Below are 25,670 nucleotides of genomic sequence, written 5' to 3' on the forward strand. Positions count from 1 at the left end.
AATTCCGAGAAATCAACAAGAGAAGTCATTGTTTACAAAGGCTGTAACTCCCTTATTCCAGCTCGATCTAGAAATGTTTACAGTTCGGGAGAACCTCCAAAAATTACGTGAATATCAAGTCCTTTAGTACAATGATTTTTTTTCTCTACTTGTATACTGGTTGTTGTGTTTCCCATTGACTGATGTTAACAGCTATATCAACCGGTGTAAACTAACGATTTTAAATTGACTCACTACTTGACTAGCCTATTGGCCCCAAGCAAATCGATAAACGTAGCCCATTCTATTCGAAATTCTAGCACTACACTATGTTTGATTTGATTCGCAATGAAAGTTTGACAGATAAAAAGAGGGGTTCGTGGATTTTCCTATGTTTCGAGGGGTGCATCGATTTGCTTGGAACCGAAAATAGTACCAGAGCTGAGCCAAAAAGTTGAGCACGTTTCTTCGGAACCTTCTGGTCTTAGAGTTACCTCTATGGTTATATTCTGTAGATAAATACGCTGTCAATTATCTTTATAACTTCATAAAGGAAAATTTGAACCCTTCAATTATTGTTATTTCAGAGAACTAATAGCGGCGCCAGAGGTGTATTTGCCTCTCACCCCAAAAAGCCTGGGTTCAATCTCAGTCAACGCTGTCGGGATTTTCTGAGGCATAAAATCTCTGATCACACCTTCCTTCGACAGCCGTTGGTCCCCGGTTCATGAGTTTGATGGGTCGATAGGTAGGGTCCAGGTGTGGGAGCTGCCTCCCTGGCGTCGGTAACATTGGTACTCAGTACGGGAAACAAGATCGACGGAAACAAAGCAAGGAAAAAAAATTGAACCGTCATGATCTCTGTTCAGTGATCTAGTAAATGGTTAGAGCAGAATAATTTCCTGACCAACTAGACATACGAAATAAAACGATTAAAAACCGCATTGAAAACAGGGTCCAGCAGTCAGTGGCCACTGGATGCGTTCTTTTGCCTTAACTGATGAGGAAATACCATTTACGACATCGCTTTTGAAGGTTATTCCCAGTCCACCAAACGTGTATATCTAAATCGCTCGTCTTTGGCTATTATGTCTACGAAGACTACGCCGCCGACGATGATTCAATGGCCAGATAAATGCAGCAACCTTCGGTTGTTCCCTTTCCAAAATTCCGCACAGCATCTTTAGTTATTTTGTATTCTTTAATTGGAATCAATGGACTTCTCAAGGAAAATGAAACCTCAGAAACGAATTGTAATGTCTCTCTGGTGTGCGAATGCTTATGAGTTCGTTAACCACATTTGACGTAAACGACGGAATTGGGAGTAAACCGGTTAAAGCTGAATGAAAATCCACTACCGAAATGAAAGTTGTTCTTCTGCGTTTTACATGACCATAACAAAAGGGAACTCGGTTTCAAGGGTAGGTCTGTAGGTAGGCACCTACGGCAGTCAGTCATTTCACTGCTGTTGAAATTTCGAATTTATGGATATTATTGTTAATGATGAAATTTGTTACGCAAGCGGTGTTGCGTAATTCGTCTGTTAGGGCTTTCTGACAGTTTTTGGTTTAAATTTACATGTATTGATTTGATTTAAATAAATCTTGACTCTTTCACTGCAGACTACTAATATTTTCATGATGCGAACTGTTTGAACCTGTTTCGGTTTCAGAAATACACGTGACCTAGTTTTGTAACATTAGCGGTTCGGTTCAAAACAGAGCCCTTCGTTTAACCGGACGGCAATTATTTTCAAGATTGGATAGATAAGTCCGCATAATCAGCTTTCATACTAGTAATCCGGCAGTCTGTGGATCAATTTCGGTGACACTAATGTTATTATTAATTTTAATAGTTTAAGTTTTATTGCCACGGTGAAACACAAATTTTAATGTGCCAAAACTTAATTTGCTTCGTGCCGATGGTGAATGGTTTGGTTGTTCAAAACAAACCATTAGTCTACACTGCCAATCCAGCTCAATCGCCGCCAGCGCCGATGTGTCTAGTGGCGTTAATGATGTCGTTAATTTTCATCTGGCCGCAGAAGTGATTTCTGATTAATTCACTTCAATTACATTTCACTCCCAATATAGTATTGAATATGCTAACATCATCACTCAACACTGCATACTTTTCTACTGAGGAGACCACAGAGATGGGAAAGGAGTTGAAAAAGACACGAGCGAAACTAACCTACCCGAAGGTTTATCTGTTTCTGTTGTGTTTACGTTTTTCGTTGGGAGATGTTTTAAAAATAACGAGTCATTCGGTAAGAAAAACAATTCAATATAATATCTCATAAACTTCCCGAAGCAGGAAATAAAAGCACTATTCGGTGACGAACCTGTAGCCTTGCATAAGTTGCATACTAAAGGCCAGCCATTATACTTAGTGGTGACTTATTTTCACCATTACTTGAGTGGAGATTGAATGATTCCGGTGCGTCGTGTCTGCAGAACTGAATGCGTTACCATTCTTTGTGCTTAAGCTTCAGACAACACTTAATCGGGGTCTTTATTGGAATAGAAGGCACTGCTGGGACTTATGATAAATCAATGGTTAAGAAGCATTTTTGCGTTCGTAAGTATTGTTAACATGTTATGGAGAATTTGACAATGATTTGTTTATCTTTTTTTATTTTTTTATGGAGAATCCTATCGACTATCTTTCTAGTTTATTATGGCAACCAGTGCTGATAAAAAAATCATTATTTCTACACTCAACTTCGTTTAAATTAAAGACATGTCAAGGTTGTCTAGACCAGACCAACTACCTGCATGATTTTAAATTTTGACATAACAACATTCTTTTGATCAAGGCAACCGCTGAGTTATCATTCGTGTTTGTCCATTCGTGGCTGGACCATCATTATCGCCTGTGTTGTTGTCAATATTAATATTCGTCTTCATCTTGGTGGGGATTATTTTGAGGATCAATTGGAAAATTATTATTTTCATTTTACACAAATATTGCGCTTGAGTTCGTGTCACAGATCGATGGAAAATTATTGCCTTACGTTGAATTGTTGATAACATCGAGGTTTTAGACTCTGCGGTCGACAATATATCATTTTGCCCAAAATGAATTTGATTATTTTGCTTTTGAGGATCGCTTCTGACATTGACAATTTTGTGATGGATAATCAAGCACTGGTGAATATCAACGAACGCGTATTCATTGATGTATAATGAACTAATTTGTTCATTCCACTCGTACGTGACAGCGAAGATTTTCTACACAAACGCAAGTCATCTACACTGAGTTGAAGTGCTACTCCTTGCATGCGATGGTAAATAATAGAAACAGAGACTGATGGCAACAGAAGCAAATTTTGGACAATCTCTTCTTCGTCGGACCAAAGAAAATGTTTTTAGCTAGAGCTTAAAACTAAGAGCTTAGAGGTTAAGCTATTTCCGATAGAGCCAATTTCATCAATAGAATCCGCAGCGAACCGTAGTGAAATAGGCTAGTTTCCCATTAATAGCGACGAAAAATGACTCACATATGGAATTATCCAGAGAAGTGGAAACGGTGTAAAATATTTCGACTCCGAATCCGACTGCGATAATTCATAGCTATCAAGATTAACTTACAGACGGTACACACTACGAAAAAGTCATGTAAATTTCAGTTCCTTAAGACCGACACATGTAAGCAGCCCTTTTGACATAAGAATCAGTTGAAAGAAACGAGAAAATCAATTCAATCAAACGTTCTCTTCGTCGACTTGCTTATGTTTTCGGTTTGTGAACACATAAATTTTACATGAAATGTTTGTTTACGTTCCATGATTTATGTCCTATATGGATTACGTCGCGTTTAAAATTTGTTCTTTCCAAGTGTGTATAGCTCGCTGTACGAAACCTATTCTAAATCACCCCGCAACCATGAGCATAGACAGTTCAAGGGGGAATGTGACAGTCAAATACGAACAATCGTCGCCTAACTTGCATAACTGGTTCCAAACGACAACAAGCAATGTTGATGTTTGGAGCCAAATTCACATATGGTTAATCCATGAGTGGATATTTCAACATGATACTGAAAGCTTAACCCTTATGTGATCGAAAGGGTACCCGGGTACCTTTTCAGATTTCAAGTTAATAAATTATGAAGTTATTTTCACGAGAGGAAACCAGAATTCAGTGAATTCTTAGAACTCATGGAGTGACAACTTTTTGTGAAGAAAGATTTCAAATTGTAGCAAGGGGCTTCGAAAGAGGGGGGGTCGTGCAATTTTTTACCCTTAAAAAGCTCGACAAGGGTACCCGGGTACCCACATAGTTGAACTGAAACTTTTCTTCTTTCTGGACATTGCCAACAATGTCCATCCGAAATAGTCTAGTTCCCGGAAATCCGGATTTTCTGTATAGTGTTCCAGAACTAAGCATTTTCTTGGCACTTTCGCTAGAATTTTGAAGGAATCGATATCAAAGTATCAGCATTTCCTTAAAAAACAATTTCAGTTTACTTGAGAACCAGTTTAAGGTTTCTCCCCCGAACGGCCATTCCGGCGCAGGTTCCCGTAGGGCCTCTAGTTGCCATAGAAGTGTTTGGGAAGAAAACCCTGCAATATGGGTATCAAAATTCATGAATTTTCAGCAGGAGATTGTTTATCATAATTTTGTGGTCATCCGATGGATTGTCCCCGGGACGGCAATTTTGGAGCAGGTTCCCGTAGGGCCTCTAGTGGCCATAGAAGTGTTTGGGAAGAAACCCCTGCAATATGGGTATCAAAATTCATGAATTTTCAGCAGGAGATTGTTTATCATAATTTTGTGGTCAACCGATGGATTGCCCTCGGAATGGCCATTCCGAAGTAGGTTCCCGTAGGGCCTCTAGTGGCCATAGAAGTGTTTGGGAAGAAACCCCTGCAATATGGAATATATATATATATATGAATTAATATATGAATTTACAGCAGGAGATTGTTTATCATAATTTTGTGGTCATCCGATGGATTTTCCCCGGGACGGCCATCCCGGAGTAGGTTCCCGTAGGGCCTCTAATGGCCATAGAAGTGTTTGGGAAGAAACCCCTGCAATATGGGTATCAAAACTCATTAATTTACAGCAAGAGATTGTTTATCATAATTTTGTGGTCATCCGATGGATTGTCCCCGGGACGGCCATTCCGGACTAGGTTCCCGTAGGGCCTCTAGTGGCCATAGAAGTGTTTGGGAAGAAACCCCTGCCATATGGATATCAAAATTCATGAATTTACAGCAGGAGATTGTTTATCATAATTTTGTGGTCATCCGATGGATTGTCCCCGGGACGGCCATTGCGGAGTAGGTTCCCGTAGGGCCTCTAGTGGCCATAGAAGTGTTTGGGAAGAAACCCCTGTAATATGGGTATCTAAATTCATGAATTTTCAGCAGGAGATTGTTTATCATAATTTTGTGGTCATCCGATGGATTGTCCCCGGGACGGAAATTCTGGAGCAGGTTCCCGTAGGGCCTCTAGTGGCCATAGAAGAAACACCTACAATATGGGTATCTAAATTCATGAATTTACAGCAGGAGATTGTTTATCCTAATTTTGTGGTCATCCGATGGATTGTCCCCGGGACGGCCATTGCGGAGTAGGTTCCCGTAGGGCCTCTAGTGGCCATAGAAGTGTTTGGGAGGAAACCCCTGCAATATGGGTATCAAAATTCATGAATTTTCAGCAGGAGATTGTTTATCATAATTTTGTGGTCATCTGATGGATTGTCCCCGGGACGGCAATTCTGGCGCAGGTTCCCGTAGGGCCTCTAGTGGCCATAGAAGTGTTTGGGAAGAAACCCCTGCAAAATGGGTATCTAAATTCATGAATTTACAGCAGGAGATTGTTTATCATAATTTTGTGGTCATCCGATGGATTGTCCCCGGGACGGCCATTCCGGAGTAGGTTCCCGTACGGTCTCTAGTGGCCATAGAAGTGTTTGGGAAGAAACCCCTGCAATATGGGTATCTAAATTCATAAATTTTCAGCAGGAGATTGTTTATCATAATTTTGTGGTCATCCGATGGATTGTCCCCGGGACGGCCATTGCGGAGTAGGTTCCCGTAGGGCCTCTAGTGGCCATAGAAGTGTTTGGGAAGAAACCCCTGTAATATGGGTATCTAAATTCATGAATTTTCAGCAGGAGATTGTTTATCATAATTTTGTGGTCATCCGATGGATTGTCCCCGGGACGGAAATTCTGGAGCAGGTTCCCGTAGGGCCTCTAGTGGCCATAGAAGAAACCCCTACAATATGGGTATCTAAATTCATGAATTTACAGCAGGAGATTGTTTATCCTAATTTTGTGGTCATCCGATGGATTGTCCCCGGGACGGCCATTCTGGAGTAGGTTCCCGTAGGGCCTCTAGTGGCCATAGAAGTGTTTGGGAAGAAACCCCTGCAATATGAGTATCTAAATTCATGAATTTTCAGCAGGAGATTGTTTATCATAATTTTGTGGTCATCCGATGGATTGTCCCCGGGACGGCCATTCTGGAGTAGGTTCCCGTAGGGCCTCTAGTGGCCATAGAAGTGTTTGGGAAGAGACCCCTGCAAAATGGGAATCACAGTTCAAGAATTTACAACGGGAGACTGTTTATCATAATTTTGTGATCATCCGATGGATGTCCCCGGGACGGCCATTCCAGCGCAGGTTCCCGTAGCGCCTCTAGTGCCCATAGAGGTGTTTGGGAAGAAACCCCTGCAAAATGGGTATCAAAATTCAAGAATTTAAAACAGGAGATTATTCATTATATTTTCGTGGCTATCTGACAGATTGTCCCCGGAATGGGCTTAGATAAAATGCTCCTTATTTTTTGAAATTTAAAAAAAGAAACTTTTCTCATTATTTGTTTGTATCTGACTAAATGTCCATGGTATGCCCATTTCGGAACATGTGAATAATCGAGTGGTGGTGAAAAATTTAGGATGAAAACTCATGCAATTTTTATTTTCTTGAGTTTTCCTGGGGTTCAATCTCTCTAGGGGTATAAACGTTGTGGATTAATGTTGTATGGAGTTTTCACAGTCTCTGGTGTGCTAGAAATTAACTGACATTTCTCTGGACTTTTAATCCTCATAAAAAATTGTTAAAAAATTACAAGCACATAAAAAGCATATGTAGTGCTATTGGTTTGCGATAGTGTTCATGGTTTGCGTGGGCGTACTTCGGTTATGGTGAAAAGGACCTAGCAAGTTTTTTACAAAAGTTGATAGGCCCTTTTCAAATGTTACGCGAGCATTATCCATGAGTTCATTTTTAGTAAACAGGGCCGCGCTGTTGTGTCAATTTTTTTTTCAGCAAAACAAGAGATTTTCCAGATGATCCTCACTTGAAAAATAAAATCGGCTGATTTCGCAGTACTTAGGTGAATATCAACAAACGTGTATTCGTTGATGTATTTTAAACTCATTTGTTCGTTTTGCTCGTACGTGGCCGCGCAGATATTCAAAACGAACGCAATTCATCTACACTACGTTTAAGCGCTACTGCTTGTTGCTTGCTGATGTTAAATAATGAAAACAGACACTGATAGTATCCCTTAACAGATCCTCCAAGTTCGTGAAAGTTAATCTGAGTTGAAGCTTTCCACCATAAAGGGCGGCGCACATTGCATCCCACAAAGTGACAGCTAAACCTATTGTCAAACTGTCAGATTTGCCGAGTCGAATGCATTGTGCGCGGGACTTAAAACCAGGCCAGTGACAAGGCCTATACCAACAGCAGCGTTTGACAAGCATATCCCGGGCTCAAAACGTTCATTTTGCTGTGCTGGGCCCGCTGTCATGGTATAACATGTTGCCTACGCGCCTGCCACTGGGCTGCTTAAGGTGATACTCTAAGGAAGATTTAGCGTGAAACTTCAAAGGCACAAATGTCAGCTTCCACAAAACATACAAATTTGAAATTGCTACTCTCTGTTTGTAGTAGCACAGCAAACAAGGAGTAGCAATTTCAAATTTGTATGTTTTGTGAAAGCTGACACTTGTGCCTTTAAAGTTTCACGCTGAGGCTTCCTTAGAGTATCACCTTAAAACTATGCACAGTAAATAAATAATGGCTGCCACAGTAGAGTGATGCAAAATTTGAAATTTTCGCTCCACAATACTTAAACGATTCCAAATCGGATCCTGACTAACCTCTCAAAATTTGAACCCATTTGGTGAGAAACTGAGATCGCACAAACCATTTGAAGTTTGTATGGGAATTACTATGGTAAATCCAAGATTTTTGTTCATGTCTATCTAATAATTCACCATATCGGTCTGCTTCAAAAGCTTTCAACTGTACTTGTAGGAAATTTTCTCAGCTTGCTGAAGATCACTTTTTGATTATATGCAAGGATCGAAAGTTATCAATGGTTCAATGCGCTGATGTCTTATGATCATGCTCAATCAACTGCTCACCAGGCAACATTGGTGTTTCTAGGGCGTTGAATAGGACACACAAATCATCGCTACTATGTCACACTGCATACAGTGTTGCCTACAGAGCAGCTGCTTGATCATGTCATAAGTTTACCAATCTCTTAAATAATTAATACCTTTTTCCTGTCTCGTTTTACATAGAAACAATCTTCAGCAAAGTTGTAGCTGAAATTTTTTCTATAAGAATGGCTATCGAACTGTTTCGCAGCTCAATATGGAAAAAGACTAGAAGGCAATGAACAAAAAGTTGAGATTTCCCATAGTAATTTACATGGAAACTTCAAATGACTTGTGCGAAGTCTGTTTCTAACCAAATGAGTTGTAACTTTGGGAGGCTAATCAGGACCCAATTTGAAACCATTTAAGCTCTGTGCAGCGAAAAAGTCAAATTTTGCATCAGTCTACTGCCACAGGCAATGCCTGTTCTTGGTAGTCGAAATTAGATCGATAAATTAACTGGATTTCCAACACTTTCTAATAATACAATACCATACCCGAACGATAATCCATATTATTGAACAATTCCACAAATGGTTTGGTTGAAACTCACTTAATATAGCTCAGTAAAATCTCCAACAGCCGATTACTTCGGCATTTACTTTTGCTGATATCTCTGCAAAATATCTGTTTGTTAGCTGATATCTCAGCAAAATGTTATTTGTTAGCTGAGTCTCGGCAATTGTTTGACTAAATCTCAGCAAAATAAATTGCAGAATTACTCGGCTGTTGGAATCTCGGCGAAAATTTTTAGGTGTGTATCCTGAACACGTCGTTAAGCAAAATAACCCTAAAAATTTTATTAGGGCTGTCGTGTGATAACAAAGTGACACATTTTTGTACTGCCTTAAAATAAACAACTTTTCACGTCATGCAATTCCCTTTTGACATAAATGAAAGACAAAACAAGACATTCTTGTAATAATACACACTTAAAATTTTTCGCCGAGATTCCAACAGCCGAGTAATTCTGCAGCTTATTTAGCTGAGATTCAATTAAACAATTGCCGAGACTCAGTTAACAAACAGATATTTTGCAGAGATATCAGCAAAAGAAAATACCGAGGTAATCGGCTTTAGGAGATTTTAATGAGCTAACTTGCGTAGGGGATCCAATTCATTTTCGCTGTTGCTCCGAAAATGTACGGCTTGCGTCACTTTTTGGGTGTCATTGAGGAACTCGAATACAGTGAAAAGTAAAAAATGACCATGGTGGCGTTTGCGTCACTTTGTGACAGAGCATTTTGCCAAATGGGACGGTTGCATGTGTCGATCTTGACGCACCGTAATTTTCACGATTTTGTTTTCCAATTTCAACGCATCCAACTGCACTTTTCATATAATTGAATTGAAGGCGATCAGCATCAACATCAACAACTATTCAATCAATTCTGCGCAACGTATTTTTTCATGTCCATCGATTGAAGAGCCACTTTTCAAACGAATTTCAACGTCTGTCTATTGCATCACATACGCTATTGTCGCTCCAGTTAATAACTGGAATAACCCAAAGGCAAAAATCGATTTTACTCTCGTTATATGCGTTATTCATTGTATCGGAAGTAGGGCGATGTAATCACACAATGATGCGAGGAGAACGAGAGTAAAATCGATTGTCATTAGTGGGTTATTTCGGTTTTCAACTGTAGCGACAATATCAACTGATATACGATATCCAGAAAAATTGATCCGAACAGACATGTCAAACCAATGCCGGAGCTGATGTCGATCCAATGTCGAGATTAAATCGGGTTATTTTATTGTCAGGACAATTCCTAGTCCCAGTTCTGTTGAAGTCTAGTTGGTCACAGGTAGGCACAGCTTTATCGCCTAAATGTCGAACAGAGCCCCGTTTGTGTGGAAATTAGACTCATTTGAAAACATGACTAAGCAAATTGATAACATCCATTCGAAGGAGGTTCCTTTGATAGTGGATAGTTGCTTTTTTCGTTTTCATTTCACATTTTAATTTTCATTTGAGAATTTGCAGTAGATAACATAGTCAGTCAATGCACGGTTTACAAACCGGTGGAAACTAACGATTTTAATTGGCTCACACTGGACTAGCCTATCGGTCCAAGTACATCGGTGAATGTACCCCATTCTAGTCAAAATTCTACTACTAACGTTTATCGTACGCACACTACGTTACGTATACGTATACGCAAAATGTTTTCATCGGGAAAAAAAAAATCATAGCGGAAAATTTTCCCGATGAAAACAAATCACTGACACAATAACACTTTAGCAATCTCTATGTTTGTTTTATTCGCTATGAAAGTTTGACAGATAGCATGAGGGGTTCGTGGATTTTCCTATGTTTCGAGGGGTGCATCGATTAGCTTGGGACCGAAGAGAGTACCAGAGCTGAGCCAAAAAGTGGAGCACGTTTCTTCGAGAACCTTCTGGTCTTAGAGATACCTCTATGGTTTTACCAAGTCGAAGGAGACGGATTTCCTTTTTGGTCCGGTTTAGAAGATCTTTCGGTTTGGGTATTTGCCCGACCCAAGTCACATTGCAGGTTTTATCGAGGTTTTATAGCATTCCACAAGTCTAAATCATGGTCTACAGAACCCTCATAAAACACAAAATTGTTACTTGGGGACTTTCATAAAATATACAAATTCATGGAGTGGTTGACATTGAAAGTCCTCAATTAATATTCGTTAAAGGGCTTCAAACCATGCACATGAACGTGTAATAGCGCCAAAGTCAGTAAGAAAAAGAACAGCACCTATTGATGCCAAAAAAAAAGCTCAAATTTGATCCATTATTCATCATAACTAGCAGAAGCTTCTATGGTAAACTAAATGACGGCTTCAGTAGGCACACGGAGCTGAAATACTACCCAAAATTAAGTACTGTTCTCTTAAATCCCTTAAAGCCCAATAACCCAAATTTGAATAAATCGCATATGGTAGTTTCTATTAAACACAAGCAAAAAAAACTGCATACTCCTTTGTATAGTTTTTTTTTCCAAAATTAAGTTTAATTCACGTCAATGTGAGGATATGCAGTCTACTCAAAAGTAACCTATTGGGCTGAACGTTATCGTTGGGTCGAATCTCTCGTTCCGAGTGCAAGTGAGGGCCTCAACTCAAAATTAAGTTAAAAGAACTAACATTTTGGGTATTACTTTTTGTCCGCGCAGTTTCAAAAGAAGTCGAAGCATCAGCAGAATGGCTGACTGGCACCGCCGCTTTGAATTTTCTTGGGGTAAATCTCGGATACAATTGTGATTTCAGGCATGAAGGTTGCTTCTCCATATTTGCTGCGTCACAGCAAACATGGGGAAGCAGTTTTGTTATTCTTTTTTTTTCGGGTAGCTGATAATTATACTCCGGAAAATTTGAAGTGGCAACAGAGCAAAGACTGTTAGACCGTATCACCTTAATTTCACTTGATTTTCACTCCACAACTTATAGCTTATAACGATTCGTTAGTGTGTTGATTTACTTTTCACGATGGAGCAATATATGTTTGCAAGATTTTCGGCAACTTAAAATAAAACATTAACAACTTAGCTGAAAATGAAGGCAACCTTAACAGATTGAACAACTACCTGCATTAATTTGAAATTTGACATAACTACATTCTCTTGATCATGGCAACCTCTGAGTATCGAAGTGAACATTTCGACAGTGAGCATGCATAAGGGCCTATACGCGATGATCGATTCTCTTCGTCGATTTTCTCTTTTGTTAATAACTTGCTAGATTTAACGTTTCTCGGTGCGTTTGCTGTTGCTTTTGATAGCCAATACATCCTGTTACTACTCTGCATTGAACAAATTCTAGAAAATTGTTTCGCTTAGCTGTAGCAATGCAAAGAGAAAATCGATGAAGAGAATCGATCATCGCGTATTCGCCCTTATGCATGCTCACTGTCGATTTGTGTTTGTTGTTTGTGTTTTTGTGTTGTTGTTAATATTAATATTCGGCTTCATCTTGGTGGGGATGATTTTGAGGATCAAATGCAAAATGATTATTTTCATATTACACATATATAGCACTGTAGAACGTGTTGTGTTGGTTTTTGCACACAGATCGATGAACAATTATTGCCTCATGCTGAATTGTTGATAATATCAAGGTTGTAGACTCTGGGGTCGTCAATATTCAAAATAATCATTTTGCCAAAATTGAGTTTGATCATTTTGCTTTTGAGGATCGCTTCTGATTTTGTCAAATTTTAGGTTGGATAATCAAGCACTTGTGAATACAAAAAAAATGCTTATTCGTTGATGCATGATGAACTCATTCGTTCGTTTTGCTCGTACGTCATGGCGAAGATTTTCAAAACGAAAGCAATTCATCTACACTGGGTTGAAGCGCTACTCCTTGCGTGCGATGGTAAATGATAAAAACAGACACTGATTCAGTCGATTGGAATGGATCACGGGTTACCTGGCTCGATTACCCCAAAACTGGTGCAAATAGGGCAAAAAATTCATTGAAATCAATGAGCTAATTTCGGAATTTCAATATAAAAATCAAAGTTTCAATCTGTTTTCAAAGATTTTGTAAGCCGTGTACTGAAGAACAATAAACTCATTAATTGAAAGTCAAATAATCAATACAAAATTATTAGACGCCACGTTGAATGTATGATGCATACGCAAAATACAATCCTTGACATCCCGATGGAATGAATAGAGCAGCAAGCAGCACATAAATGTAAACAAACAAACACGTCACATGTGTGTGCGTGACGCTAAGAAAATGCTAATAGAAGCGCTGACGCTGCTTAGATTGACGTGAATACGTAAAATCAAGAGCAAATTTTCATTATGTCGAAAGTAACATTTGCACCGATCCGAGAAAAATAAAGTTTTGTAAAGTTTGACCGAAAAGTTATTTCTATTTCCAATTAATCACATATTATCTCATAGTGATGGCAATGTGTAACATCTTGAGCAGATCGCTAGCTTTCATGCTAAAAAATACTGGTTTTTGAGTCACAAGTTATTATACGTCGTTTGGTTGCCCTTCTAATGTTACTTAAGTCAAAGTGTATTTATCAGGATATTCGGGAGAATTATCAATCACGTCTCCTTACCTGCAGCCCATTGATCATTTTAGGACCACCGGCATTATCTTAGCAACAAGCAGTTCGATTTATTCACTTTAATAATGAGAAACCGAATCGACGAACGTACACTTTTCACGGGTTTCTCTGCACTGTTACTTAAGACAAACGGTATCTCCATAGAAATCGGGTGAATTAAGTAACATCGAAAAATATTTTGATCGGAAGGTGATTACGTCGAAAAGCAATTAGACTGGTAAATAAATTTTAAAAAATGGGAATGGGATCCTATATTCGGACAGTAAATAGTGAAATAGCAGGAGCATCGATTGGCACTGATAGCTCGACTTTGTTTACCTTTGTTACTTTCGACGTAATGAAAATTTGCTCATGAAATGCAGCTGATTTCAGATTGCTTCAGATTGCATGGGAAGGTCGAATTGAGAGAGGTTGCCGACAATAAATAGGCACACTCACCTGAAAAGGTATCAACCGTTTATGCCTTTCTTGTACACGTGGGTGTACTGAAAGGTTATAATATCACTTTCTTCAAACACTTAGACACTCTTGGGTCATTCGTGGCTTTGTCCAGGGGTCCGTGGGTTAGGTGTCATTTACCAATCGACTCAGCTGGACGAGATTATTACTCACTCTCTTTTCTCGGGATGGTTGATCCGGTGTGAGTGGAACAAGTTTCATTTGGTGTGCTTCTGGATCTCGTAGAATCTTATACAACAATTATTCTGATCGGACATCTGCATCCGGAGATATTTGCGATTTGAGTTGAACCCGAGTTATACGAGAAAGGCACTTGTCACTGGTAAGTGTATTAATCAGGGTTTTTACAATCCCATCGATTGGAACGGATAGTGCTGCTAGAGGTATGCAAATGTACTCGAACAAACACTTCATATGTGTGCTCTACGCTGACAAGAATACGTAAAATCCCCTATCTTTTTTAATGACAATGTCAATAGCTCAATGAAGATGGTGAGGTTTTGACAGAATAATCCACAGTATACCGCGGTGTATTCACATAGGCCAAAGGCGCTAGCGTGTGCAGATGCAAATTGATGATGCTCAACAAACTAACCTTCCAAGATTGACCTTCGGACCGTTTACATTTTCCAATTTTTGGATCACCATCGCCACTAAGCCAGAGTCAATCCACCTTCGGGGAGAACAGACTCTTCTTACGTATTTAAGTTCTGACAAATCATCCCAAATGTGACGTCAGAAAGAGATGTCACAGGCTTTCTGAACAAGGTCAACAATTTGATGTGATGATGATAGACCATTTGTAGTTGCACAGAGAACCAACAGGTGGCGGTTGAGACTGGCGTTCATCCTCAATATAAACTTAAAGGTAACTCTAAGACCAGAAGGTCCCGAAGAACCGTGCTCAACTTTTTGGCTCAGCTCTGGTACTCTCTTCGGTCTCAAGCTAATCGATTCACCCCTTGAGACATAGGAATATTCACGAACCCCTCATTTTATGTGGCAAATTTTCATAGCGAATCAAAACAAACATAGTGTACACACTTTGAAAAAATACTGTATAGTTAGGTGCTCTGAGACTGACATATACGAGCGTCAATTTTGACATAAAATTGATTTATAACAGACGCGCAATTCAACTCATTCAAACGTACTTTTCGTCGAGTAAAAAACTTTTCAGTCTCGGAGCACCTAATTTTACATGACATATTTGTTTACGTCTGATTATTTATGCCAAAGATTGATTCCGTCACGTGTAAAATTAGTTATTTCTAAGTGTGTAGTACTAAAACTACTACTAGAATGGAATTTTTTTTTTTTAATTATTTATTAGGGAGTTTTTTAGCCTTTGGCTAGTTCATCTCCATAGAATGGGGTACACTTATAGATGAACTTGGGACCAATAGGCTAGTCAAGTAGTGAGCCAATTTAAAATCGTTAGTTTCCAACAGTTGATTCAACTCAATCAAACGTACTTTTCGTCGAGTAACGAACTTTTCAGTCCCGGAGCACTTAACTTTACATGTCATATTTGTTTACGTCTGATTCTTTATGCCAAAGATGGATTCCGTCACGTGTAAAATTAGTTATTTCTAAGTGTGTAGATTTGGTGTTATGCTTTATGTATGATGATATTTAAGTTGCATACGTGTAAGTAGAAATAACGCATGCATTATTATTGGTGCAAGTCTATCTTTGCATTTCATACACATTTATAAGGTTTTCACTTTCCGTAACTCTTTATGATGCTCATAAAGCTTGAGTCATTTAATATCTGGACGCACTGTTTATTTTATTGCAGTGCTCCTAGCGGTCGGATCTGGAATTTTGTGACAGAAGTTTGTTTTGAAATGTTTCCTCTTTCAGTGCCGAAAAGTTCGTCACGATTCATCGATTTAAAAGAAGTTACACTTGATGGTAGCCGCGAACCGAAAATTAATTTTGGACACCCACTTGGAAAATCCAACGTGGTCACGTTCAACATCGCGAAGTCATTGAAATTGGCTAAATCGACCGTGTGTGGTGTTCTCAAACGTTTTGGTAAGTGACATACTATTGATCGGCAGGATCATAGCAAGCGTCGTAGTGGAACTAAAGGATTGGAAGCTGCATTTGAAGGCGTTGAGAACGGTTAGGACAAACCCAGGGCTGTCGGATTCGAGGGGGACGACTCTATCTACGATGCAGGAAATATTGTGTTTTGCTGTGGCTAACTGCTTGTACGCTGAGTAGATAGAAAGAAGATTTTTCACGATTTTGAAGATTTCTTGCAAAAAGATGATGCGCGATGCAAGAAGATGCGAGAAATTAAAGGTGATTTTTCGAAGATTTATTCGCTAGTGTGAGATTTTTTGAGCATCTAGAATTGGGATTTAGATGTGTCGCCCCCCTCGGTCGGATTATGGTATCGCCAAGAAATACAATGCCAGCCAAAGCACAGCACAGTGGTCTAGAACTGTGAAAAGATAGTCAAAAGTCATTATCTCATGAATATTGCATTTTAGACTAGTGGTGTCTTCAGAAAAGTTTCTGGATAAAGAAAGGCCCTTCTTTTGACATTGACAAATCAATGATTAATATGATAGAATGATAGATATGAATGATAGAAGTGAGATTCAAAATTTATTTATCCAAAAATTTCATATCCCGGTTCGTTGTCTTTGGCAAAGTTTTAGAAAATATCTAAACAAAAAAGTTTGCTGAAGACACTGGGTGGCTATTTCTTCATCTCATTGAAATATGGAACGTTATTGGTGGAAAACCTCCTAATTAAAGTTTCTATAGATGTTTTGATCCATTTTGGACCCTACTTCGAAGCAGTAGAGGTTCAAATAATGTTTTATCTAGGAAAAATCCCTTTTAAGGGGTTTTTCATAAAAACATTCCAAATGATGCAGTATTTCACATATAATTCATGTTTCTGCATGGTTCTGCAAGAACTTTTGAATGTTTTGAAGAAAACACACTTAAATACTTCTATTCCTATTGGTTTTGTCGTGGGCTGTGGTGAGAAATGGTAGTAAGTCGTAATTCTGTGAGTAAAAATTATATATTTTGAGCAAAACCAATAATAACTTACCTATTTAGCGATCTAGTGTGCTATGATATTCTTAAAACTTATGTGTATTAATGTTTTGAACAATTTTGTAGAACATTTTAATTCAGTAGAAGTTTAAAGAAATTAATTATTAAGTAGAAACTTTAATTAGGAGGTTAACCACCAAAAACGTTCCATATTTCAATGAGATGAAGAAATAGCCACCTAGTGTCTTCAGCATACTTTCTTGTTTTAATATTTTCTAAAACTTTGCCCACGACACCGAACCTTTTGACGGTCTTTTCACAGTTCTAGACCACTGTGCACCATCAGAAGGATGCGTCAGCGAGAAGAATTTCGATCTTTTCGGGTCAGTAAGCAACCAAACATGGCACTGAAGCAGAATCTAGTGGCCAAAAGACGTGTAAGGAAGTTGTACAATGAGGTTCTTACAAAGTACGAAGCATGCATCCTCATGGACGACAAAGCGCTTGTGAAGATGGATTATGGGCACACACTTAAAAATTACTAATTTTACTAGTGACGGAATCCATCTTTGACCTAAGAGATGAGACGTACACAAACTTGTAATGTAATATTAAGTGCTCCAAGACTGAAAAGTTCGTTGGTCGTCGAAAATTACGTTTTATTAAGCTATATTTTGCGTTTGTTATGACTCAAATTTATGTCGAAATGGACGCTCGTATATGTCACTCTCAGAGCAGCTAAATTTTCATGAGATTTCTTAGTGTGAAGCTTCCCGGACAAAAATTCTATGATGTCCTTACCCAAGCAACCAAAAGTTCTGATAAAAGGCTATTTGTGGTTTAAGCAACTTAGTTGAAGGTGGTCTATAGAATTCTAAGCAGCCTCATTTTTAAGTCGTTCCGGTACTATAATTGAAGAGCATTCTAAGCAGCTTCTGGCGGAACTTGAACGGAACTTTTAGACAATAAATTAAAAAAGGTTTTTGTCCTCTACACCAAATTCTCTATTTAGTTCGTACTTCTATGAAAGTTATTTTAAAGGCAGGTATTAATGTGAATTGATTTATCAGCATTAGTAGTAGAATTGGAGCTGTTTGAAGTGTTAAACCCAGTCCTTCTGCGTGAGAGCTCTAGCACGAACCGCTACGTCATCTGAGATATGTTAAAGTGAGCTGTTGTCCCGCCTACTGTTGGAGTTTTCAGTGCCAGCTGACTGACTTGAATACACAAACACAACACCTTGATGAATTTTAAATTGGTGCTTGCCGGCATGGTATTCTAACAAACTTGTGGCGCAGTGGTTAACAAACGTAGATCGCATGCCAAATACACGGGTTCGAATCCAGGAAATCACAATTGAATTTTTTATGTTTGGATAGAATGTTGATGCACTGCATAAATATAAGAATTATGATTTATTCGGGCCACTGATCATTTCATATTTACGTTCATTAAATTTTGTTAATAATGCGGATTGCTTAATGTGGCTTGAAAGTTCTGTTAGACCTTTATTCGAACTTTATGGAACTTGAAAGATCTGTCGGAACTTTACGGAACTTGAAAGTTCTGTCAGAACTTTATTCGAACTTTATGGAACTTGAAAGTTCTGTCGGGACTTCATTCGAACTTTATGGAACTTGAAAGTTCTGTCGGAACTTATTTGAACTTTATGGAACTTGGAAGTGATTTTAATCTGTGAATGCGGAACTTTTGGATACTTGGGTAGCAAGTTCAAATTCGTTTTTCCCGATAAATTTGCAAGAAAGCTTATGATCTGGCAAGGTATTTGCAGCTGCGAACAAAAAACCCCGATTTTCGTGACAAACAAGACTATGGATTCCAAAATGTACAAGCAGGAGTGCCTGCAAAAACGTTTTCTTCCGTACATTAAGGCTCACAATGGACATGTAAAGTTTTCGCCTGCTTTGGCAAGCTGCCACTACAGCGGAGAAGTTCAACAGTGGTATCGAGACAACGAGGTAGATTTCTTCGAAAAGGACATCAATCCTCCCAACTGTCCTCAATTCCGCCCAATTGAGAAATATTGGGCAATTGTCGAACAGAAGTTGAAGAAGAGTGGAAAGGTGACTCGAGATGCGACAGAGATGAAGAGATGGTGGAACAAAACGGCCGCTCAGGTTAGTCAACAGAGTGTCTAAAATATGATGAGTTGTACTCGAAGAAAAGTTCGAGATTTCATTAACATCGAAACGGAATAATTTTTTTTCGCTATTTTTACTTTAAAGTGCATTGAGTACTCAACAATTTTATTTCATGAGGATAGTTCCGAGATACATCCGTTTTTTTTTTTTTCGTGCAGATCAGGCATGGAAAATCATTTACATTTATTTCATGCATTCATTTACATTCATTTGCCTCTAACGTTTTTGATCAACAGCATTCTGCAAAATGATGTATCGAGCTTTTGTAGGTTTTGTTATTAGCTACAACTTTTGTGAAAAAATCAAATCTGTATCTCTTATGTATCACGAATAAGAGCGAGCAGAACTCGTTACTGTTTTTCAGTGAATGTAAAATACATTCACTGAAAAACAGTAGTGCATTCTATTTGATCTGGTTCATCATGCATAAGAGATACGGATTTGAGCTTTGGACAAAAGTTGTAGCTAATAACAAAATCTACAAAAGTTCCGTACACCATTTTGCGGAATTCTATTGATGAAAAAAGTTTGGGGCAAATGAATGTAAATGAATGCACAAAATGAATGCAAATGATTTTCCATGCCTGGTGCAGATATTAAATGACTCAAGGTTTAACAGCAATTTAATCTTCAACGGCTGCTAACCAATAAATAAATGATCAATAAAGAAATTCACGAGTCACAATTCATGATTTATTTCATCACATATCAAACATTGCATCCAGTCCTAAGTATAATTGGGTCATATTTTTTGTCAGTGTGCCTCAAGTGTGCCACAGGTGTGCCGATTATGCCGGTCATAGAGCCCGGTATTTGACACCTTGAATGTTTTGGTTTGAAATCGCAAGGTTAAATCGGATTGAGGATGACACGGGAAGTGGCGGGTGTGCGAAATTTCGGTGATTTGTGTTCCATACACTGAAAAATAGGACAAATCACATTTTGATTGAAAAGTAATCATTTTAATATCAAACCCAGTTTAATCATGCTGGCTTTCTAAAAACTAATCAAAGTTGATTGAATTTAGTCTTCTCTGGGTAAAATTTAATCATGTTCATGATTATTTCCATGAAAGTGTTAAATATGATTAACAGTGTAAAACCAAATGTCAAACTTGTTCGGAACCTCGTTTGTATTTGCGGCGTCGGTTCTGCTGTGCGAGTGCGGGGCATTTTTATGAGTTTTTCGCGGTGATTCCGGGTGTGCTGCGATGGAAGAAGTGTTCGGTGCCATCGGTCAAGACACCACGGTGCTTATAGGTAAGACATATAATTAAAAAGAAGCCATTTCTCCATAAGTGCCCGACAATTCTCTCGGCATCATTAAATCATTCGTTGAGGAATAAAAATCTGGAAGTTGTCCGGATCTTCATTCATCAATGAATGATTGAATGATATCGAGAAAGCTTGCGGAAAATCGATTCCAGAAGCGCGGAGTGAGCGAGATTTGTGCCGTATCGGGAATGGACTAGGATCATCCAGCCGTTCAATTGTTGATCGATCGTATAATGCATTCTTATTTTTGATTTCAACGACTCTGACTCTGACTCCAGCCAAAAATTGCTTTAACTGCTTTCTATTTTTTTTTTTCGTTTCTTACAGACTCAGTATTACTCAGGAAGGCTAGAAGTAGGAGCGTCCACTTTGTTTTATCCAAGACTTATGTTTTTAATGTACACAGTTCGAAAAAGTAGTGTAAATTTCTGTCACTATGATGCACATAAATGGAGCGTCACATACCATACAAATTCACATTACAGATCGTGTAAATTTATCAGTCATTTCATGAAATATTCTAAATATTGTATGCAACCATCCATCTTTGTAAGCAATATTTCTTGCAAGTTGCTAGTTTACGTAAAAAGGAAGTTAACAAACTTCAATTTCAGCATGCATGGATATTTAAATCACCATTAAAATTCATAAGTTTTTGGTGTGTATAGAAATAAAATACAAATGAAATCAAGATTAAGATGTTCTTCTATAAACTTTATCAAGTTTTTCCACACACTTATCTTTGTTTGCCGAAATGGGCACCACCGTTGATTAGAATCTACGATTGGGATGATGGATATTTAATTTTAAAATGAATAAATTTCAATTTTAATTTTATCTCTGCAACATTGAGAAGTAAGCATTGCATGATTATTTCGAATTTATTCATGCATGATTACTGGCAAACTAATCTTGGTTCTGACTGAATAAGGCAAAGTGGAAAATTACTTAGTTTTTAAGCATTTTTGATTTCATTTATATTTGAGTGTAGGGTAATAAAAGTCCTGTGTTTGAGTGCTTTTATAATGTCCTCAAAGGCAGACCAGAAACCTAGCTTTTCGTGATATGAAAAGCATCGGTCTATCAGCGGCCAGAAACAGCATGGCGGGTTTTCCTCATTGGGATACAAGCTGTGACCCAAACTTGTTCTGCCAATTGAACCAACTTCCAGCAGCATTGTCGTATCGTGGAGCGAGATTGTGCACGATGAAAAAAAGAAGAGCTACATTACTTCTCGGTTATCCGGATTTACCAGTGAACTTGGTAATGAGCTGACCCATCAACCACTTCTCTGTATCACTTCTCAACTCCATGGCACTATTGTATCCAGAGATGACAGCACAATATGTTTATGAGCATTGCCCTATCAGGATACCTGCTTTTCTGCTCAAATCAAGGTTTATCTGCAATCTGAGTTCCGAAAGCCAATTTCTGTTTTCTGGAGCATCAAATCGACTTGCAGCCATCAACAAAGTTGTTTATTATAGTTTTAAGTATAACATATTTTAATTCCATGCAAATCGGTTTTTCTCCTATACTGATTTGACGACAATCCCGAACAAAATTGAAATCGTTGGCGCGAACTCTTAACGTTGACCAATTTAGCTGATTCTTTGCATAGATGTTTGTTTTTGTGTTATGAACTGAACTAGGGGGTGGCCTATCAAAAATATCGATCTTTTTCCAGAATGAAACACCCTATTGTCCAGCAGTGCTCACATTTATTTATAATAATCCAATACCTACAAGATTGTGCCGAAGGTATATCGAAGGTGTGCCGATGGATGTGCGCAAGCTGTGCCGAAGCTAATTTTGGCACAATGTTCTGAGTGACTTACCCCTTGATCGATTCCCATCGTAGTTTCTTGTTGTGTTGGTCGTACTAGATGCTAGATAAAAGCTTTATTATTTTTATCAGCACTGGTGGTGAATGCTGTCAGAAGTAGTATGAACCACCTAATTGGGTTCTTTAGTTTTTTTTATATATATATCATCTGCAAGAGCCTTGCTTTCTGAGCATAGTGATATATTTTTTTTTTCAATCCCATAGACATTCATTTAGATTTTAAAATCAAGAAGTAAGGCAATTTCTGTTTTTGCGTGGATCTTTTCCCAACCTAGTGGTAAGTGTTGGAAATAGTTGCAATGCATCAACATTGGTGTTTTATTTATATATTTTTTTTGACGTAAGACTACGTCTGTGATTTCTATATGGGGATACACTTCGTGGAAACCGAAAATGAAAAATGTAACAAAATGATGAAAGATTTTAAACATTAATAACTCAGCTGCCCCTGGACCAATTTCAAAATTTTTATCACTATTCAATTAGAAATATTCCTACACATCTGTTTAAACTAAGACTTTATCATTTTTCAAAATGTCACTATTGAAAATTGCACGAATGTACAACTGTTGCTATGATAATTAAAATTATCACCGATTGCCTGCGAAAAGCGATTTCCCTAACACAGATTTCAAAATCGAATTCCATCCGGTCTCACAGATTGTTGCTTATCCAGGTCGTCAGTAGCAGCAGCAGCAGTGGTTTCAGCGTGTGGCGTTGAACATTGTACATAACGAAAGGCTGCCCACAAGCACCGAGCTGCAGCCCACAAGAAGCCTCACTGCTACTGATCGGGATCCATCCTCGTGAGTCTCTGTGGGTCGTCTATGCCAAGCGCGTCACCCTCGTTCCAAACAACATACGCCTCGCCAGCCTCATCCGTGTTGAACACTCTAATAGCATTACTCAACCATTACGACAAAACGGTCCTTTTTTAAGGATCACCATAAATTGTTGTTTAAGATTTAATTTTCTCGCCTTTCTTCCAGCCACGTCACCCCAAAACTCTTTGATAATGTACCCAGCAACCAAACATTTGTCGTCAAATGCGTAACAATAATGAAGTGGTACAAACAAATTCTCGCAATGACCAAATGACCATGTCAATAAACCAGAGACACTTCGTAAGGTTTTCTCCAGGACGCTAGAAAAAGCAAATCAATCTCAAATTTATATGATTGATCGCTTATATCTCGCGATTGGAAAAATTTGAACAAGAAGCTCCTCCAATCAATATTCGTTTGTTTTTTTTATTATCTATTGAATAAAACAAAAATTCCGTGCGTTTTGTGCACGCAAATACGTAATTTTGTCATCAAAAAACGAGGCGTTTCCGTGATGGGAAAGTGCTTTCCCTAACACAGTCGCCGAATATTGATACCAAGCACTAAGCATAACAGGGGGTATCGATGTTTATGCTTTTTGGTGCAAATTTTCAGCCTCTCCTATTAAGAGAGTTATGCTAATACATATTTCATTTCTGCACCGCTATCATCTCCAAGAACATCGAGGACAAATTTTCACAGCATTGTTCTAAACTGGTTTCCAAGCTTCCAACCCATCAGTCCTTTTCAGGACATCAAATGACTGACAAAAGAGTAAACTAAAGAGTAAGAGCTTGTATCCAAGACATATCGTCCAGGATTGGCTTGTACTACCTGGACAGCGGCAGAGCACCTCACAAACAGAACTCTCTAATTGCTTCCGAATTTCAACCTATCGAACTTTTTCTATGATAACGAGTTAAGAAATTGGAAATATACTATACTTTTGCTGTGACATTAAAACTACCTTTCGTAATCCTACGTCAAAACTACGGTCATGTCTTGGATACAACCTCTTACTTTTTGGTTAGATTTTGTATGCAGATTACTAATATGCAATTACCTAAATATTCCAAAATATACCACCGCATCGAAAAAAAAAAATAATAATTATAATGCAAACACCGATTAATTTTCACCTGGCATACAATCATGATTTTTAATACAACGATATCTTGAAAGCATATTAATTGGATTGGAGCTTCGAATCTTTCTTCCGATTATACATGTGGCTCTATCAACTCAGAACTGTAAATAATTCTGGAGCAGAACCACCATTGACTGCGCGGTAAACAAAAAAGGGCTCACCAGGTCACCGAGCCCCTACCATCACATGTGACATGGGATTGACGATTGGTCAAGCCCATCATAAAGCTATTCAAACGCATTGACGTCTCTGGAAGAAGCCAACCAACATGTTATGGTACAACACGTTATGTTCTCGATGCAAACCCGAGTTCCATAATTAGCATTCTTCTCCGTTCTCTTCAAATTAAACCCAAACAAAGCGATGCTTACACTTCTTTAATAAGAAGGATCCTAGGGTGGAACCCATAATATTTTGCTCAGTCAGCAACATTATAACAATTAGGTGCCCTAACTTAACACATTACAAAACGTGTTTTCCATTACACAACGCGAGATTTAGCATAAATTTACATGTTATTTCGTGTAAATTTAAGCATGATATTGCATAAATCAACACTGTTGTATACAAGTTTGCAAACAAGTTCGATATTTATGCCAACTTTAGCACAACGTAGATTTGATGCGGCAGTTAAAATTCAGCATCTTTTTTCCTGTGTACCGTCATCTTTCGGATTCAGTGATTCCGGATTCCTCTTCTGCGACGACACCGACGACGGAACCTTAAAAAATATTTCTAATCACAAAGGCAGAATCTGACACTGTCATGAACTGTAACCACACCGGGCTTGAGCGGATTTCACACGCATTCATGCTCACCATACAGAACAAAAATCTGAACTTTAACCTTTGGAAAGGACGTAAAGCCGTTGGTCCCCGGTTCATGAGTTGATGGTAGTCAATAGATAGGTAGGGTCCAGGTGTGGGGGAGCTGCCTTTCTAGCGTCGATATCATTGGTACTCAGAACGGAAAACAAGATCGATACGAATATTTTTCGATTTGGGACAAAATTTAATAAATATAATAAAAATCATGGGTTATTCAAAAACTGTCTACCCCATATAATATTTCAGAATAGCATGACGGAGCACTTTTTGAAAACCCCTTGCCTACCGACGCGCATCCATGCTTAACTTCCGCGTCGCTTAATTAATACCCGCGACAATCGGGAGACCAAATTTTCCGAAATCTGCATGTATTCACTAGGTCAAGGGCACCCCGAATCCATGATTCTTCACGACATGTTCTTTGCCAATCACTACAAGGAAATCTGAACACTAGGCTATATACGACAACGGGAAGCAAGATTAGTTCCAAACGAAAAGGCACCAATTAGTGCTAGCGAGTAGAATCTAAGCGCTCGGCATAAATTTCAGCGAAGCAAAAGGCATCCGGACCCACATTTTGGCGATGATATTTTGTTTTGTCAGTCATAATTTACGGGCAACAAACCACATGTGTGCTTGGCAACAATGCA

The 25,670-nt window shown here is 38.5% G+C and overlaps 1 protein-coding gene across 2 annotated transcripts in view; it reads right to left on the bottom strand.

Moving 5' to 3' along the window:
• The window catches only part of LOC135696849 (acyl-CoA Delta(11) desaturase-like), a 97,576-nt gene that overhangs the window by 41,576 nt on the left and 30,330 nt on the right, over positions 1-25,670 (bottom strand). The window lies entirely within an intron of this gene.

The sequence above is a fragment of the Ochlerotatus camptorhynchus genome, unplaced genomic scaffold (genome assembly GCF_037179485.1).
Source record: "Ochlerotatus camptorhynchus isolate MF236.1 unplaced genomic scaffold, CSIRO-AGI_Acam_v1.1 ptg000062l, whole genome shotgun sequence".
Taxonomy (NCBI): Eukaryota; Metazoa; Arthropoda; class Insecta; order Diptera; family Culicidae; genus Ochlerotatus; species Ochlerotatus camptorhynchus.